At 37.4% G+C, this 15263-nt stretch overlaps 1 protein-coding gene across 2 annotated transcripts in view; it reads left to right on the top strand.

The window, feature by feature from the left end:
- The window catches only part of kaznb (kazrin, periplakin interacting protein b), a 128677-nt gene that overhangs the window by 27588 nt on the left and 85826 nt on the right, over positions 1-15263 (top strand). The gene's annotated exons all lie outside the window — the stretch shown is intronic.

Genomic DNA, 15263 nt, shown 5'->3' with positions numbered 1-15263 from the left:
TGTTTTTATTACCTTAGAATGAGCTATTTCTATCTACATACACCGCGGGTCCCCTTAATGGCTGGAATACACTACAAGACTTTTGCCCAGATTTTCAGTCTGGACTTGTTGCAGAAAGTCTTCGCCAGTCTGCAGATTTGATCATTCATTGTTTTCTATGCAAACGTTCAAAAAGTCTGCAAGTGTATAATGTCTAGTTTTTTAAAAATCTGTTCAGATGTTAAAAGTCTTGTAGTGTATTCCAACCATAACTTGGAATTCTCCATGTTGTTTCTACAGTAGCCTTAAACTGACAAACTGCTCTACAGAGCGCATTTCGTAAATACGTTATCTACTTTGGGAAAGAAGCGAAAATGCTACAACATCTTAGTTCTGTGTCAGCCACTGTAGTGCTCCGAAACAGAGGGGGGAAGTGAGCCATTGGTTGCAATTCGCAACCTCACCACTAGGTGCTGCTAAATTTAATACACTGGACTTTTAAAACATCATTCATCATTATAATTTAATGATTTTAATGTAAAATTGTGAATATATAACCCTAATAAACTTTTTGACTTATTTTCAGTGCACATTATAATCATTAGCTTAACCAAAAGTTTCATATTAACGATGCACTTTCCTGATAGCTTAGCAGCATTCGTGTTTCTAAAGGAACTGAAGAATAATTGTTATTCATGAGAAGGCAAGATTTCAAGGGAAGATCAGCGACTGAGGCTGCGATGACTCATTCCTAATTATTTTCAGTGGGCACATCATGAAGAGATTTTAGCAAATGAATCAAAAGGCAGACCTCTGTGGCATGACTCTTAACTCCTGCTGATTGGAAGTGTGTCACCACATGATCCAATAAATCAGAACAACACACCTACGCCACCAAATCCTTTAATGACGCTCACTGCAGTTATACTTGTAATTTCTCAAACTTGTAGTTTTTCAGCATTTCCACTTGAACCTCAGATTCACGGCAGGAGCCTTAAACGCACGGGTGGAAGCATTACAGATGTGACTGCAGTAGCTGTTTGATCGAGGTTGTTTTCGTAAACTATTACAAATATTTTTTTTGGTTGATGTCCTGTACTAATGGTTATGTATTTCATGTTTAAAGGGATGGTTCACCCCCAAAAATTGTCATCATTTACTCAGCCTCTTGTCATTTCAAACCTTTGTGATGTTCTTTCTTCTGCAGAACACAAAAGAAGATATTTAAAAGGATGGTTGTAACCAATCAAGGGCAGTAGCTATTTACTTTTATTGTATTGACACAATACCAATGCAAGTCAATGGGTACCGCAGTTGTTTATTACCAACATTCTTCAAATATCGTCTGGAAAGTCATACAGGTTTGAAGTGACAAGAGTCATTGAAATGATTACAGAATTTTCATTTTTGGGTGAACTATCCTTTTAAAGGTGAAATAATAAATGATGAATTGTGTTGTCCCCAACGGTTGAACCAATGTCATGACCAGTTTGGTTTCTTAAACAGAATTACAGTTTTTCTTTAGTGCTGCTAATAGGACCGAAATCACACTCTTCACGCTCATGTAATCTACTTAAGTGCATCCCTTTTCTGTATTCTGTACCGCTCAAAATGCTAAAGATGTTTTGGCAATGTTTTGAGGGTCAGACAGAGGTTCGTGCACACAGGGTCAAGGGGCGATGTCGAGTAGGACTATAGCATTTTAAATGTCGCAATTTGAATAACTGAATGTCACTTTGTTCAAAGAGGCATATTAATAATTTCCTATGCCTCTTTCCTATGATCCGTGATTCCAACGTACCGTGCAGAAATCATTAGCATTCCCTCCTGGTTTGACAAAAGATACCACATTTAACTGGCATTGCCGTTCACTGCCAGGAAAAATAGTAAGGGAAGCGTTCACTTTTGTTGGCTACTCTGGAACCGAACCATAAATATGCCACAGGATATTGCATAAAAATTATCCACTACCTGATTTGCCTGTTGTTGTTGAGGGGAAACTAGTCTTTCTCTGTGCTTATTCATTTAATTGTTTCCTGCCTCCATTCCCAGGATGTGTGTTGAGGAAACGTTTGTCCTCAGCACAATGGCTGTCATTGGTTTTTTAAAAAGTCCTTTCCTGAACATTGCAATCGTCCCGTCTCATCTAAGAGAGATGCTTACATGCAAAATAGAAACGGTACTGTGGTTAAAAACAATGTCAGCATGGGGAATGTTATCAAAAGTCTGAAGATTGTCAAGCCATCGCTACATGCTGAATAAGTAACCAACTGAGCCTGCTTAGCGTTGTGCTTGATGTGGACTTCACAGATGATTTTCCCTCATGCTCCTTTCTAATAACTCACTCCTCATTGTTAAATGATGAATGTTCACGGAGTGATGCATTTGGGTAATCAATTAGACACATCGCAGATACACCTGATTGATAACACGGCTCATCCCCGTTTTCCCGAATATATTTCTCCAGCTCGCAGTGTCATTGATTAAAGAGAAAGTAATTCAGCAAAAGGCCATCGCCCTTCATGGACGGATGCGTGCCAACTGTGCAGAGAGATTGTTAGCCCAGAAGCCGGTTGTGTTTGGAGAAAGGAGTACCTGGACTTTATGATGGATGAGCATGTATTTATGAATAGATCCCGGGGCTCAGGTGCTGTGAATGAGTTGCGTGTAAAATATTCTAATTGATAGAATTGCTAAGGATAAAATTCTTAAAATTGCTTATGCTCTCGCTCGGGTAAAAGTAAATATCTGTGATAAAGAAGGAAATAATAGTTTGTGCTTTGTGCGTCTCCGATTGAATCACTGATTAATAGCTGAAATGTGCATTAGAATAGTATAGGATTTTTTTTTTCTTAAATCTTCAGCTCCGCTTTAGGCATCTTTTAGGATCCGATTAAGGAAAGAAAATGCAGTTTCTTATATTAATGAGAGGAAAAATCAAAGCACCAGTTTCTTTGTTTGATAATGCGCCACGTATTTAGATTTAAGCCATAATTTAATTTCTCAGAATGCACGAGGCCAGGAGCTCATGCTTGCTGAAGTCAATACCATAAATGACGGTTTAAAGAGCAATCCGGGATGAATAATGCATCCTTGAAATGCATCCAGCTGTTTTCACTTCAACAGCAGTGCCAGGAAAAGGTCCAGTGACTGAAATTTAGCGGCATCTAGCGGTGAGGTTGTGGATTGCAATTAATGGCTCAATCCACCCTTCCCTTTCGAAGCACTACGGTGGCTGACACAGAACTAAGATGTCGTCACGTTTTCGCTTCTTTGCTGAAGGAGATTATGTATTTATAAAATGCGCTCTGTAGAGCAGTTTGTCCTTTAGGACTACGGTAGAAACAACATGGCGAATTCCATGTAAGGGGACATAGTTATGTATATTATATTTAGGGTTGTGTACCGAAACCCGGTGCCAGTATGACAGTACCTATGTATCCGGTATGTAACTGGACCATATCAATACGCAGATTTCGGTGCCACTTAAATGCTGACTGAGACATCGATTGAGACATTTGCCCTCATTCACGTGACCGAAAGTCGGAAAGCTCTGATAATACAAATTCATCACATCTTATACAATGGTTAAACGGATCGCGAATGATCTGTGTAATGCAAGCGATCACAATAAAACTTGCACGCGTTTAAAATCAATGGGCGCTCGTTCTTAACACAGTAACGCATTTGACAAGAAAGTCAAGCGAGACACAGCAGTGAAAGTGCTAACACCTTATAGCATCTATCTGTCAGTCTGATAGACATGCAGTCTGTCAAGCTTTTTACTGCATGTATAGGCATACTTATTCATTATAATGTCTGTTTTTAAAATAATGTACGTATAATGTAGCCAAGAAGGCTCTCTGTAAATGGACTTAATCTGTTGATATATTCAACGCATTTTCTGCCCCCATTTAATACAACTATGGTGAGCATTTAGTTGTAGCTGGAGGGTAAACAGTAAACACTATAACATCTTTCTAGCAATGTTTGTGTCCATGCTCATTTCACATTCACTTAAAACTTTAATTGTGAATTTGTTGCGTATTTTTTTATTACTTAATATATTTTATTGAACATTTTGTTCTTTAATGTCATCCACCGGTGTTTTGTGGCTCTTTTTTAAAAGTATCGATTTAGGCACCGTTTAGGCACCGGTACCGTTTTAAAAGTATCGATTTGGCACTGGTATCGGAAAAAACCCAAACGATACACAACCCTAATTATACTGCATTTCTGTCAATAGATCTTCCAAAAAAATACACATTGGACTTTAAAGGCCAGAGAAGATGAGCTACGTGTACACATATATTATTAAAGATTTCAAGTCAGTCCATCTAAGACAGTGACATCAAATCTGACCAAGAGCTCTCTTAGAAAATCCTTTCACACTTCTCTATCGTGAATTGGCTGGGAAGTAATGTGCTGAGGTCTCCTTACATTTAGCAATGCCTAGCAAGCATTACCTGCCAGAGCTGCCCTTGAACACCATTACAGTTCAATTCAGGGCGATAATGGACAAGCACTGCTGGGCGAGACTGTACCAGCGGGCTCATAATCATGGTTCAAAGTCAAGTCCATTTTCAGTACATCTGCAGGAGATGTGAAACAAAGATGTGCCAAGGCCTCCGGTCAACATCCAGCCAACTAAATTCCTCATCGACCAATGCTTTTTCCCTTCTGTCAGCTAATTTAGGCATTATGGTCCCTGAGTCACTGTATACAGCATGTGTTAGGTCATTCGCCAGTAGCCATAAACGGACAGAGAGTGTTTCGTAAATACGTTATCTCCTTAGAGAAAGAACCAAAAAGGTGATGACATCTTAGTGCTCTATCAGCTGCCGTAGTGCTTTGAAAGGGAGGGGTGGAGTCAACCGTTGGTTGCAATTAATAACCTCACCGCTAGATGCCGCTATATTTTATACACTGGACCTTTAAAGATTCATTTCGCATAAGTTTAATTATGCTTAATATATTATGCTTAATGTTTTCATTACACGGTAAACAATAACAGCATTTTTTTACAGTTTTATTTTGCCAGCAAATGTGCTACTTGACCTGTGATCTATATTTAAATCAGATTTGTTAGTAAAATATTGCCCGCTTTCCCGTAATTTTGCTTTATTTTGTGATTAGTTTTTTGTATCTGTCCCGTAAACACTACAAGCTGTTGAGTCTTCCATTGTCAAAAATCATCTGGAGAACTTTTAGCATATTGAATATAGTTAGGCGGAGTGTGATGGGTGGAAAATTAATTTAGATAGCATGTTTCTCTTTGAACGTGCTCCAGGAATTGATTGCTTCATTTGTCATTTGCGCAGATGAATTATGTATATGTTGCTTGCCGGGGGGTGGATTAATCAAATGTGTTTTGATAGGTTGTGTATATGCACATGTACGCGTGATGTGACAGAATGCGGCGTGCTTGTGCGCAGGGGCGGCAGGGTTTCTTGATGTATCACATGATTTCATGACCAATATGGAACTGTTGATTGGCTGATATCCTGTCGCCGCTCTGTTATTCACATCAGCACTTTCATTCATTTAACAAAAGCAGTGGTGGAAAGAGTACTCAATTACAAGTAAAAGTACTGGTGTTAAAAAAGTAATTGAGTAGTTTTAAAAAGAGTAATTTTTACTTTTTCTCAGAGTACTAGTTACTCATTACTTTTTAGGCGGTGTTATTTAATGAATTAAGAATAATTATTAATAATCAAATTTGGAGATTTATATAGAAAATAGCTACTGATAAAGCATATAATCCCACTGCTCCGGGTGTACGTGTGTTCACGACTTGCTGTGCGTTTGTTCACTACTCTCTGGATGGGTTAAATGCAGAGGTCACATTTTGGGTATGGGTCACCATATCTGACTAATAGGTCACTTTCACTTTCTTCACTTTCACTTCACTTTCACTATAACTGAATACAACTCAGACAAAATAACCATTCAATGTGTTGTTCTGTCGGTCTATCATGAGGTCAGTTTTCCAGTTAAAACCATTTATGCACTTCCAACACTATGTTGCACTATTATGCACTTGTTCAATCATGTGTACTAGGCCCCACAATGCAGAAATTAATAAATAAGAGCCCCAAATACTGCATGCAAAAAATGCAAAACATTTGTAACCTAAATTGCATTGGATTAGCATTAACAGTCATATCTGTAGAGGAGGTGGATGATCAATTACTCAACCTCAAGCCATCCAAGATGTATGTGACATTATTTCTTAGGTCGAACAATAAAGATTTTTACCTGGAGTTGTGGTCCATGGGTTTTCATAAAATGCAAGTTCACAGGTTCATATCTTTAAAAGTTCAAAATACAGATAGAGGCAAAATAAAAGTAATCCCTGCGGCTTCTTTTGATGTATTAATGACGTATTATTTAAGCGAATCGATCGAACTGTGCAAGAAACTGAACGTTATTTACAACATTATAACTGGTAATGCACAGTTTGCGAAACTGCTTCGCATGCGTTCCAATCGCATATGTTCCCTACTCACTTATAAGGGCAGAGCACTTGAGGTAGAGACTTTGAAGAGAGATGGACAATTTTATCTCATGATATAGCCGTTTGGATGAAACTTGGCGAACGGAGTGATACAGGAACTGAATATTTCTCCATATCTCGGACGAGCCTTCGTATTGTGTCCCTTTCCCGCAGTGACTTTCAAGCGTGCAAAACTGCCGTTTGATACGTGCCCTGCCTGCCGCACACGTTCGTCCTCCTCCATGATTAAACTAAATTGGCGGCAGATGTCTTGAAATCTGGGTGACGCAAGTTTTCTGCGATTTGAGTGGACGGGGTCACGTGACGGGACTGATTATTCTCCTTAGCCAATCACATGAAAATTAAACATATAAAGTAGCGACGACAATGTGAGGAAAAATAGCGCAGTAAAAGTACCGATACAGCACTAAAAATGTACTCAAGTAAAAGTAAAAGTACACTGTTTTTAAACAACTTAAAGTGCATTTCCTGAAAAAAAACTACTCGCAGTAATTTGAGCATTTGTAATTCGTTACTTTACACCACTGAACAAAAGTCATCACAAGGAAGTCATCACACAGGACATAATGAAGTTTCCAGTCTGAGGAACTGAGGACTAATTAAAGTGAACTTCATCTCAAGACCAGTTTGGTTTAGGTCAGGGGTTTGGATACGCCAACAGAGCATAACAATGAAGATAGACATCTTGAGAGGAGAAAATAATACAGAGGCTTCAGGATGTAAAAAGCACAAAAAGTTCATTAAGATGAGATTATGGAAGACACAAGCTCACCTTTTTCACCCTATAGCTTTAGCAAAAAATGACTGGTGAGAAAGTAGATGTTCATTTGTAATGTGAGGGTCTTATTTATTCTATTATATTACAGATTTTTGTCACATTTTTAATTACTTATTGACCAATGAAATCGGTCGTGAAGCAGAGTGAACGTAGGATAAGGCGTCATGATTAAATGGTTTAAAGGCGGATGGTATTGATCGGTGTGCTTTGAGTTGAACTCACTTTTTCAGCTTCAGCGCATAAAAGATAAACAGTATATCTTTATTGTTTAATGGAAGCAGTGATGCATAGTATTGCAAGACGTGATTTTGGCTTTGTTTGGAATGCACATAAATCAAACTTTTGTTTTTCAGATTGGATCTTTACAATTGACTGTCCACACTGTTGCTTTATGTGTGATCTAATCCGTTCATTCGCAAATTGTGGTCAATATTCATTGCATAGACCACTTCACAAGATGGAAACAGTGGTCCAGAAGCACTACCGCTTTCAGTTTTTATTTATTTATTGTTAGTTTTTTTCAAATCTTACATATACAATTAATGCAGGGACTCTTATAATGACTAAACATTTATGTATAGAAGCCAAGAGGTATCACAGATCACTAGACGTTTGTGAGATAATGACTCTCTAAAGATCTACTTGCATCTTAAAGCCCCAGTGAAATCAAAATGAAAGTTCTTTTCCTCTTATTAAAAACGAGTGAGCCTTAAGGATGTCAATAACTGATATGCTCCTAAGCGCTGACAAAATTTGCATTTAGGAGATATAAGCATACAAAACTGTCAGTCTGGCACATGCGCTCAAACAAATCTAGAAATTCCATCACACTTCACGTCAGCCTCTCATCAAAGTTCTTGTCCAATCAAATCCACTTTAAAATCCGAAGAGTCCCACCCCCTTCGCTAGCAGAGTTGCTGAAATGGCGCCGAATATGTGAAGTGGCCGAATAAATTGTACCGAACATGACACATGATACGATCAAGCAGCAACCAGCGCAGATAGAGAGAGAGAGAGAGAGACACGTGTGCGCTTTATTACTGCCGCAAACATTTTGGCAGTGCGTGTGTGTGTGTGTGTGTGCGTGTGCGTGTGTGTGGAGCATTTTAAAGTGTCAGAGAAAGACACAGCATGGGACTTGCCGCACAGAAGTAAATTTCTGAATGAAAGCGTCTTTACCGGTCGGTAACCTTACTTCAGACAGAAGCGGGCTGTCTGACAGTAGCCCCGCCGCTCATGACATCCTTTGACATCATACAGTGGTCGCGTGCACACAGTTCCCTGTACTAAACAACTTGTCAAAATATGTTCTGTGCATCCTGGCTACGAGTGCACCTTCTGAGAGAACGGTCAGCTTTTGTGGGCGGAGTTTGGAGGAGAGACGTGAACTGAAATGGTTGTCCGTCAGCATCAGTCAGAATTGCTTGCATTGGATGTTTTTTTTCTCAAATCTTTTTGCAATGTAGCCTATCATAATCCAACAGTTTTAGTTTATTCGTATTTTTAGCTTATAGGCCTAATGTGGAATGACAGTTTTTAATGAAGTGTTTTGTTGTAGGGGTACAGAGTAACTTAAATTACATTCTTTTAGCAGTCAGTTATAGGCCTAATATAGGCTATTCATGAAGGGAGAGGGCTCAATTTTTTGTTTGAATTTACTTTGTTTTGCTCAATTTTATATCAAGTTGTATTGTATTTTATTGAAAAGCAAGACAAAAAACTGTTTGTAATTTATTCTTGTCCTTTTAGTAATGTTGTACAGCACAGTGGTCAACTACTGTTGTTTTTATTGTGCTTATAAATTATAAAAAGCACATTTTGACTATTCAGTTTGTGCAATAGTGAAAAAAATGGCTTAATAAATAGATTTATATTATATTATATTGTATATTTATACGGTGTTTGGTATTATTCGGCCTTCGGCCAAGTGTTTCACATCATGTTCGGCTTCGGCCAAGAATTTTCGTTTCGGTGCATCCCTATTAAAAGCTTTAATGGAAAATCAAATAGGTCTAATGTAAAATCAAAGTTAGTTACAACTGCAGGTGGAGCTTGTTTCAGAAAAAGGATCTTTTAAAATCACTTGTATTTAATTTTAATTAGCAGCATGGGAGCTATACAGCAAGAGTAAATCCATTGGGCCATATGGACTCTTCTGTAAACAATAATGTGATGCATTAAATTCTGAAATAAATGTCTCGCTTAATAGATAGTTAAACTATAAGAATGGAATATTGCTTTTTTTTTTTTGAAGGATGTTTTTCATTAGTGTGAGGTTATTATTCTTTATCATAAAGGAGAAATGCAATTTTGTCTATAAAGTACATCTGCTTTTTATAAAGTAGGTCTTTTAGTTTTGGCAAGAAAATGTTATTTTATCAATGCTACAGAAAAATACATTTTTCAGCCAATATTATTAGATGCCATCACTGCATTAAAAGAGCAAGTAACAAAAGCTTGATATCTTTCAGAAAATTATTCAAATCCCAAATTGGAAATGGCGAGTATAGTTCAGCTCTGTGTGATTTTCATTGAGCTGTGTTGTTTGCGCTCAGATTTCATTTTTATTAAATGTCAGGTGTTCATAGCTATTAATGAGAAACTGACGGACTGCCGGAGGCCCTTATGGAGTCTACAGTTGTCGGAAGTTTAGCGAGGCGGGTTACATTATAATGTAGGAACAGAGATCTCTGGAGATCTCTGGAAAAAGAAAAGAAATAGAAAAATAGTTGTTTTACTGTTAATTCAGTTAGGTAATGTAAAGAGTTGTGACGTTCTGTAGGTTATAAATAGATGTATATAGCTGTATATAGGACAGCTGGTGTTTTTTTTTTTTAAAGCAATTTAAGAATAACCTGATTTTGGTTTTGAATTAAAATACAATACAATACAAACAGACCCACAATAGTTACACTATTGCATTTTATATTCCACATGAACCACCTCACAATTCTGAATGTTATTGTTTCTGTTATTAACAAGCACTTCTTATCAGCCAAGGTGTGATTGTTTTCTTTATACATAACTGCATTGTCAAACAAAAAATGTTCCTTTTCAAACAAATAATTTGCTGCAAACGCAGAAAATCAGATTGGATGCCATGAGACTGTATAACAAAACATGCGCCCTGCAATGTGTGACTTTTTGATACACCTCATGTGGCATTTTTGACCAGGCATTAAATAGATATTTCTTTTCGTTTGCTTTTAGCATGCTTATTGAGCGGGAAATGCTAATGGACATTTAAAATCTGAAACATTATTTTTACATTATTCGGTCGGCTCAAATATTGTATTAACCCAAGAACCCAGTGATGCACTTTACATATTCAGGAACATCCATATGGGTTTCATTGAATGGATTTATTAAGCTCTGGACCTACTTTGCATTCAAAACCTCTTCTCTGGCTGTTATAATTGCTTTTAGCTTTCTATAGATAACAGACTCCAGCTTCAGCAATATCCGGCCATTTGACAAAGGCTTTTCATCTGTTTGTTCCTCCACAAGGTTTCCTGTGGTGTTCTGCATCCATGAAGATTTTAAGCTGTAAATAATGTATGAGCGGCATCTTCTACTGCTCATCTGGTGCACTCTGCCCAGAATTGGTGACACACAATAGAAGTTTGGTATTTATTGTATGTGGTCCCTCTTACCAGTCCTGCTTTCTTCTCCACGTGTCTTTCTTCTGCCCCTTGTTTGGAGTTTGTTTTTGCCAATTATGTTTTAAATTCACAGGAGTGTCTTTTCGGGACAACATCTGAATTTAAATACCTGGTCAAAGCCGCTGTTTTCCTCCACAATCCTCTGTGGATTTCAGAAGCTGCATGTTGTGATGTTTTTTTTTGCGCCTGAGGAGAAGCGGAGACGGAATTACGCTCCCCGCTGAATGATTCCTGCCAGTTGCAATCTGTTCTAGGAGCGCGTTCAGGCAGCGGCCGGCCTAGGGCACCTCCATGTGCAGCAAGCCACTTTATCTGAGAGTGATTCCGTGGAGAAATTCACACTAAAACTTGAGATAAAAAAATCTTTCTCACAGAATCAGATGTTTTTTTTCTTTAAAAAAACAGCTGATTGTCTGATTACAGTCTTTTTATGTTCATAATTTAATGCATGTTAAGTAATTTATGCCTTGGCTTAATTTGGCAGTGCAAGATTTTTTTTAGGGGCTATTTATGCCTTTAATGTGACAATATAGTAGAGAGCTGACAGGAAAGCATTGGGTGGAGATGTGGGAGCGGGTTCGGCAAAGGACTGTCTAGACAGGAATCGAACTCGTGTCGCTGTGAGCACACTGCGCTATATGTCGGCGCACTTAACCACAGGGCTATCGGCGCCGACAGTGCGAGGTTTTTTAATGAGTATTTTTGTTTTGCAGTTAAAACCTCTAAATATCCTTAACATTGTTTAATTGTAAACTATTCTGCATGATAATGAGGCCTGTTTTTGAAGAAAATACATCTTAGGACAAGTATTTTTTGGCAGTATTGGCAAATTGCTTTTTCTTGTTTTAAAGCATAAAAATGACTAAATTTGTTGAAATTGGTGAGGTAAGACATAGGACAGTTAAAAATGTATACTTATTGATAAATATTTATACTTTCAAAGGTGTTTTACATGAAAACAAGATCCCTAAATAGAAATGATTTATTTGCAGTCAGTTTAATTCATTAGTGACTATCATACAGATCTCTGATGATCTGCTCTCATGGGTGACGAGGCAGAGGTGTAAAGAGTACCTGAAAACCATACTTAAGTAAAAGTACAGATACCTTGCAGAGAAAATGACTCCATTACAAGTTACAAGTCACCAATTCCAAAACAACTTCAGTAAAAGTCTTAGAGTATCTGATTTTAACAGTACTTGAGTATTTTACTCATACTGAATGTATAGGCTCAAAGCAGCACTAGTCCTCAACACTTAAGAGACACGTCAGTGAAAAACAAGAAACAGTTGATTTGTGAGGTGAGCAATCGCATTTATTTTCTTAAATCATAATAAGACTGAACAGCTCAAAATTGCAACAAATCATGGTCGACACCATAACCTACGTCATTACAAACACCCAAGTCTCATTTAAACTCAAGTGCTCATAAGTAAGCCAACATTCTTCAAAAAGGTGTCTTCAATATAACAGGATAAATAAAATAATTAAGTAATTATTAAAAAGTCAAATCCTTTTTGCACTGGACATGCTGGTTTGGGCCTCATCGCCAGCTGCAGTCATGTCCTCATTTCACATACACTGTTAGCCCTTACCTGCCATTTCTACAGTAATACATTGGCAACACGTGTTGCCTGCTAGTTACTGTAGGTGTTTTACAGTAAACTACTGCAATGGCTGTTTGAAGATACATTAAGATCTACGCCTAAGACCAGTCTAGAAACAGTGTAATAAGATAACACAATAAATCTGTCAAGATTTCACCAGAGGAGAATTAAAACAAACATCAATAACATCTTCACATATTACAGACACCACTTTCACTTTATTTCTGTCATCTGTGTAAGATCTTTATTGAGATTTAACTCTAGTTCATAGTGGTTCAATTATGTTTTAAGTCACCATTATGGAGATCAGTGTTTGCTTTGGTTGGACTCTTTGACTTTCTTGTAGCTTTAAAATGTACACTTATACAATAACACTGAAAGGGACTTTACAGGAACCGCAACTTTATGTTTGCTTAGTAACTGAAGATACATCTGAAAGAATTCAATCATTAAATAATAATAATATAGCATTTAAGATTTATTAAGATATGTTTGGTAAAGTGATTACATGTTATAATGGAAAGATCTCTGTCAGAAAATCTTTCTTTGCAATTGAGACACAGTTAGACACTTGACATACAAACCTCATCAATGGTGACAAACAATCATGAATGAGTTTTGTACTATGTACCCAGCATGCATTGCAGCATGACGCTGTTCAGTTGATTGTCACCATTGTTGAGATTCATATGTGGAATTGTTCATTTCTCTGTGTCCGACTCATTCTATAGGTTAATATTTTGTCTATATAGTGTGAGAGCACTTTTGAAAATTGAAATACTATACATTCTTTTTACTGGTTTACATCACTTCATGGCAATAGTCCCACCACATGGTCAAATTTTGAGCAAACATGTTTAGAGCACATTTAGGAAGAGTTAGTTTTAAAAATAAGAGCTTTTGTAGATGTGTGACCTACAGTAACTAGCTGGCAACAGTGTTGCCAATATATTACTGTAGAAATAGCGGGTAAGGGCTAACCGTGTATAAACCGCCAGCGATTGACTTCTACCTGATACTGCACTCATATTCATATAAAGAAGCCATGTTGACAAGTTTTTGTAAGTTATGGCAAAATCCACAAGATTGTAGTACCTTCATTGCCCTGTAAATGGCAATATTAATTATAAGATAGGTGCCATGCAAAATGTAATGTGTAATTGCATTAGTCATTACAAATGTAGTGGAGTAAAGAGTACATATACTTGTTCAAAAATGTAGTTAAGTAGAGAGTAAAAGTTGCTAATATCTTTAATACTCAGTACAACTACAAAGTAGCCAAAAAGATACTTAAGTAAAGTAACTAAGTACATTTACTCCAATACTTTACACCACTGGGTGACAGACATCGTGTTTTATCAGATTTCACTGATGCTGACACTTTCAGCAGAAGAGCCATTGACACTTTCATTAAGAGATAAAGTGTTTTACCTGCGGGAGTGTCATTTGCTATTAAGAGGTGAAGTGTCTCATTTCTGCACCACCAACCTTTTTCAAACTCATGCCATTGGTCAATGTTGCTGTGTCTCACTGATTGGGATGCTCACATATGACTTTTTTAAAGCATCCGTGTTAACACTTTTGGGGGAATAATGTATAAATGGCTTATTGTTTGCTTGAACTATTTGCTAGTCTATTGAATAAGCGATAGAGTAGTATTTTACAATAGAAAAAATGTCTTGTTTAAAAAAAGTTTTTGGTATTATAATGGTATCATATGGTATTACTGGAAATTAAACCATGCTAAAATATGATTTCACATCTATATACCATTGAATTACCATATGCATTAAGTCCTCTAGTTCAGTACGTAAACTGCAAGGGATTAGGGAAATACTGTTTTACAGAAAATAAGTAGTACTGAAAAAAACAGGCAGCGCATATCATTTAGTTACAATGTTGCTGTATGGCTATGCAAATGCTATCTTGCTTTCTTTGTTATGGTTGTCATCTACCTGATTAAAAAGAGCTCAGAAGGGATTAGTCGATCATTTTATCCAGTTAAAGCAAATAATCAGGACTATTTCATAAATATTTAACATCTAACTCATTCAGGCTGGATAGTGGGCATTTAAACTTGTTGCTTGTGGGAAAATTCATTGTAAAAGTTGAAAATGTCACTTGGTTTCAATACAAGTGGGTAATCTTTCACCTGATGTGGGGGGTAGGGGGTGCCAAGTGTAATGTGCAATCGCAGCAGGTACAAAATCCCTTCAGGCTTGATTTTCTGCGAAGCGTTTTTAGAGCTGATAGGAAGAGCAGTATGTGCATGCTTGCACGCTTTGGTAATTTTATTTTCAGCTGCTGCATACTTGCGGATGTGTTATGACTGTTTCGTTTAGCCTCGCTGTTATTCTTCCAGCCCGTGGGGTACTGAATATCTCTCAGACAGTTTCTTCCTCCGCCACACATTTCAGGCTCTGTGACAATCGTCTCCGGGGGAACCATCTCTGCAAATTAGAGCTTCAGAAACGTCCATGCAGAGAATACACAAAACCCTATAAAACAAACAAACAAACAAAAAACGATATTAAAGGGCAAGAAATATTAAAATGTCTGCCATAAAGAAACCCATTGAGGAAATTGAAATCGCACTTTTATGATGACCAGCTAATAGTTTCAGGTTGGGAGGGTGGCCATCATAAAGATTTTTACAGTCAGTAACCTGTGGTGAATACTTGATGCCCTTCTTCTCAAACAACTTAATACTGTCCTGCACA

Source organism: Triplophysa rosa, linkage group LG20, assembly GCF_024868665.1.
Source record: "Triplophysa rosa linkage group LG20, Trosa_1v2, whole genome shotgun sequence".
Taxonomy (NCBI): Eukaryota; Metazoa; Chordata; class Actinopteri; order Cypriniformes; family Nemacheilidae; genus Triplophysa; species Triplophysa rosa.
This window is presented reverse-complemented; position numbering and strand designations above follow the sequence as displayed.